Raw genomic sequence first — 5,000 nt, 5'->3', positions numbered from 1 at the left:
TCTCACCGAACGCCGCGGTCTGTCTTCAACCAACCAGCGACACCACACTGTAAAAAATATTAGAGTTTCCTTTTTTTCCTTTTTTTTTTTACAGTGTAGTGAGAGCTCAAATGGATGAATTAAAACTCTGGATTTGTACTGTGTGTGTGTGTGTGTGTGTGTGTGTGTGTGTGTGTGTGTGTGTGTGTGTGTGTGTGTGTGTGTGTGTGTGTGTGTGTGTGCAGCTGCTGTGTGTGGACTGCAGACTGCAGACAGCCCTGCACTTCTTCCACTGGAGATATGCATTTCCGGGCAAACGCACTGAAATGTGTTTTTTTCGAATGGTCCATTATCTGCCTGCACACACGCACGCACGCGCACACGCACGCACACACGCACACACACACACACACACACACACACACACACACACACACACACACACTAGAAGTGTTCTTTGGGAACCGGAGGAAGTGACGTCTCACGTGGCAGACACAATCTTTTTTTTTCTTACAATCAGGCAACCAGTTTTTTAGAACGCTTCCGAAAACGGCCAATCTACGTGACACCGTTGTATACGACAAACTCTCCAGTCCAGGCCTTAAGGGTATGTTAAGTGTATATAATAGGTCTGTCTCAATTCAGGGGTTGCAGCCTTCAAGTGCGGATTTTAAGGGCGATGACGTCACAGTGGCGCGCCAAGTGCTGTCCCATTTCGAAGACCCCTTCAAATCCACCCTTCGAATGTGCCCTACTTTCCCCCTTTTCCAAGCGTACACGCGATGTACGCTTCAAGCACTTCGGTGAACAGCCGAGTCCCACAATGCAACGCGAACTGAGCTGACTGGAAATTTTTCTGAGCGGCCGCCATCTTTTTCACCGCTATAAATTCTCGTCCATCTAAACTTCTAAAACTCTCTCTAACTTCTTTTTTGTGCCACGGAATTTACTTTTAAGATGTTTTAGGATAGCATTAAGTTGTTTAAACTTCATATATGTGGTGATACTATTTAAAAATAACAATTCAGAGAACCGTCCCGTCGGGTCCTGGGGCGGCCAGTGAAACTCACGTAGCCGTCTAATGCAACCTGTTTTCGGCCTGACTCTTCCAAACATGCCGCTGCTCCCACGGTTGTCCGTGGAACGAACTTGGAGCCAGCCTGAACCAGCCTTAATGGTGGACCAAAGCTGTAAGTTTTAAAACCTTTTAAAAGTGTTGTTGTGTCACGGACTGTACTTTTAATATGTTTTAGGATAGTATGTAGTTGTTTAAACTTCATATATGTGGTAAATGTATCGTGAACGAGCCTACTTTAACGTTAAACCGCGGCCAGCGGTGCTTCTTCTACCCGAACACAGCCAGCTGTTTTCGGGGTAGTCCTTTTCAAATGCCCCCCCCCCCCCCCCGAGATAGTCAGTGGTTAAACATTACTGATATTATACGGCTGGTGTAATTGTTGTGTTTAAACATGAAATGTAGTGGGTTGTATGTCACGAGTCCGACTAGTATTTGTTTTAAATTTTGTTAATGGTCAAATTCAGCTGTGGATTAACTGTGGTCGTTAGTAGCGTAAGAGCCCTTTTTGAGTAATGTTTTTATTGCATTCAACAGTGGAGGAAGACCCCATTGATACTGGCCCCAGCCCCCAGTGCCCCGGAATTTAATTTCAAATGTAAGTACCGTGTGTGTGTGTGTGTGTGTGTGTGTGTGTGTGTGTGTGTGTGTGTGTGTGTGGTGGGAAAAGTACTCAAACGTTTTACTTAAGTAAAAGTATCAATACTGCAATGTAGAAGTACTTTGTTACAAGTAAAAGTCCGGAATTAAAAATGTACTAAATGATCATATTTGAACTGGGGACCCCCCACCCTGACAGGCTCTTGGAATTGTAGGAGTAGAGGCATAACATTTTTTTTACTCGGTTCCACAGATAAATATTGTGAAAATAGCAGATCTACAAGCTTGTAGATCAGCTATTTTTTTAATAGTATAGTTTATTTTCCTCTCTTTTTTTTTAAAGGTCTTAAAAGTCTTAAAACTGTCACTTTACTGTCATCTGGGGACCCCCCAAAAAGCATGCAGGTTGAGAACCACTGATTTAGACCCTGAAGTGTATGATCAGTGTTGCCAGCTTTTGTGAGAGAAATAAGCAACCGGGTCTCTGAAAACGGGTCTATGAAAAGCGACTATAGACCACATGAGCACTTTAAACCTATATACCTATTTGAAAATAGCCGATGCATCTTTGGGGTCCATTAGCTCTGGTCGTTAGAAGGAGTTGGAGAACACTAGTATGGACCAGTCCAGAGCTAAGGGGTCCATGACATGAAAATATTTGAGAACCACTGCTGGTTTAAATAATAATAAAAAAAATGTGGAAGCAAGCCCAAAAATACAACTACACTTTAGAAACAGGCCCAAGAAGGCCCAATATTTACAAGCAGTAAACAAAAAAAGAAGCCCAAAGTCGCTTATAATAATCTTACATGGCAACACTGTATGATAATGATCTGCTGCAGTTCAACTGTGAAACAGACGACCTACAAGCTCACAGTATGTCACAAATGCGACGTGTTGTGAGCTTTCAGATCTGCGATTTCAAGCAACACCCACAGCCATTCAAAAACATCAGAACGACCTACTATGGAATGCAGTCGGGTCTCTCACCCTCAGAAAGTTGTTAGCCTATTAATGTTGATGAGGACAGGAGACGATTGATTTTGAATAGCTAACGCTAGCTTTTAGGTTAACTGTCATTACTGTCAGTAGGCGGTTTATTATCCAGAGGGGGAGATCTCTCTCCCCCTCCATGTAGGCTGACACAGTTGGCTGCACAGTGGATGCACTGTTTACATTGCTCGCTTTTAACTTATCTTATGTAAGCCAATTCTAGTCTCACCATTGTGGTTGAAACTTTCTCTCCCTCTTTTTCGTCTCATTCTGCTTTTCACTCTGGCAACTTTCTTTCTGTATTTGTTTTTACCTGGTGTTTGACCGAATACTGGTGGTTTTAAAAACATTTTGAAAATGAACGAGGGGGTCCAAGGATGACGGGGAAAGGCTCTTCTGTGAGCCTGCCCTGCTCGAGTTTACAGACATGTTAACAGAACACAGTAGTACAGGGAAATTATGTGAAATTATTAGATGTTAATGTTTTGATTTTATTTTCAAGGCATTATTTTCACTGGCCCCACCGGGCAAGTGCTTGTTGCATTCTGCTGGCCCTGACGGTTTAAAAAGTACATCCGGGCCACTGGGCCATTTATAATGTCGACCCCTGAATTCATAATAATAATAATGTACCCCCCCCCCCCCCCCCATTCATATAATTTCAGGTCATAACAGCATGTGCAGTTCTCCACAACATCTGCATGGATGCTGGTGATATTAATTTGTGACCCCAGAGGATGAGGGAGAGGATGAGGGGGAGAGGGTGTCTGAGGCAGTCAGTGGCGATCTGTGGCGGGAGCAGCTGACTGCGGAGGTTTCTGGCCTGGAGGAGGTGCCCATGGACCATGACTATTAAGTACAGGCAAGTAGAACAAATGTATATATCTACTGATTCCCATTTACTTAAAAATGTTTTGTATGTTTACCTTAGGAAACGTTTGTAATAGGTTTGCTATTCTTGCCTCTTTCTAAAACCATCCACAGTGACATGGCAGCCGTCTATTGGGTCAGCCTTGCAAACCCACCTGATGAACGATGCGGTGGACAGTGGACCACCCCAGATGATGCTCTACTTGCTACCTCGAGGACAAACACCAGGGTCTTCATATGTTGCACCCCATCGTTTCACTGTTCCTGGTTGAGAAGGTCTAACAACACTGACAGGGACTCCCTGTTTAGCCCAGAAAAAGACTGTGTACCCTCATCATTAGAAAGTGTTTATATGAAATGTGTTTTTAATTAGAGTTTCACTGAAGGCACTTTACTGTAATGTTTCCCTGCATTTGAAATAAAATCAATTTGCACTGTTTGAATTGTGTTGGACTAATATGATCATATCATGTAGCTGGAATAATTAACATGTTTACTTAAGTAACATTTTGAGGTATTTGTACTTTACTTGAGTATTTCCAATTTCCAATACTTTCACTTCTACTCCACTACATCTCGGAGGCAAATATTGTACTTTTACTCCACTACATTTGATAGAGTTAATCTTGTTGATAATAATTTGTCAAGTGTCAGAAACCTGCTTAAAATGTCATCTCTGATATAATATGCTTCTATTTCTCCTATTCTACTTCTGTGCAAGGCCGCTGAGCTGGCTCTGTTTGAGATAACACTCTCTCCTTAGAGTCCCACTAACTTTGTTTTGCTCTGATGGGTTCAGCCTGGTATGTTAACCATAACACTAGGAGGTTAATCTCGGACTGTTTTCAGAACAATACATCTCGGTGTTCTTCTCTACGATAACCATTCTTTTCAATGCCACGCACTGACCACTGACCACTGACCGGTCAGAGCTGTCACACCATCATCATCTACCATCCTCATCTTCATCATCTTCATGGCTGCCTGTATTAGAGTCTTCTTTCCTATGTTGCCGTTATGAAAGTGTCTGGTACTTTGTGTGGGTGATGAGGAAAAACAGCTCTATCAACATTTATTTTAAAACTTTAGTTACTAGTATACTTTGCAGATACATTATGATATAATGAAACACACATTAACCACTTTAACACTATTTTAGACTATTTGAAAATAGCTGATCTACAAGCTCACAAGCTTGTAGATCGGCTATTTTCAAATAGTACTTTTACTTTTGGTACTTTAAGTACATTTTGATGCCAATACTTTTGTACTTTTACTCAAGTAAATGTTTAATTCTGGACTTTTACTTGTAACGGAGTATTTTTATATTGCAGTATTAGTAGTGTATACCTTCAAAAACTGTTCAAAACAGCGTATCTGATACGTTGATACGCATCTGATATGCTGCACCCAGTGGCTGCTGGCTGGGCTTGGGAAAAAATGTCCGCACATTTTCCACTTTACATGTTTCTTACCCCTTTCT

The 5,000-nt window shown here is 42.0% G+C and overlaps 1 protein-coding gene and 1 long non-coding RNA gene across 2 annotated transcripts in view; both read left to right on the top strand.

Annotated features, from left to right (window-relative positions):
• The window catches only part of LOC311055880 (RNA binding protein fox-1 homolog 3-like), a gene marked incomplete at its 3' end in the record, with an annotated part of 143,324 nt that overhangs the window by 11,796 nt on the left and 126,528 nt on the right, over positions 1-5,000 (top strand). The window lies entirely within an intron of this gene.
• On the top strand, positions 850-3,874 carry LOC311054990. Its single transcript, XR_014601746.1, has 4 exons — positions 850-1,169; positions 1,592-1,652; positions 3,313-3,509; positions 3,632-3,874. It is a non-coding gene; the product is annotated as an uncharacterized lncRNA (long non-coding RNA).

Source organism: Gymnoscopelus microlampas (genome assembly GCF_963454915.1).
Source record: "Gymnoscopelus microlampas genome assembly, chromosome: 11".
In the NCBI taxonomy this organism is placed as follows: domain Eukaryota; kingdom Metazoa; phylum Chordata; class Actinopteri; order Myctophiformes; family Myctophidae; genus Gymnoscopelus; species Gymnoscopelus microlampas.
This window is presented reverse-complemented; position numbering and strand designations above follow the sequence as displayed.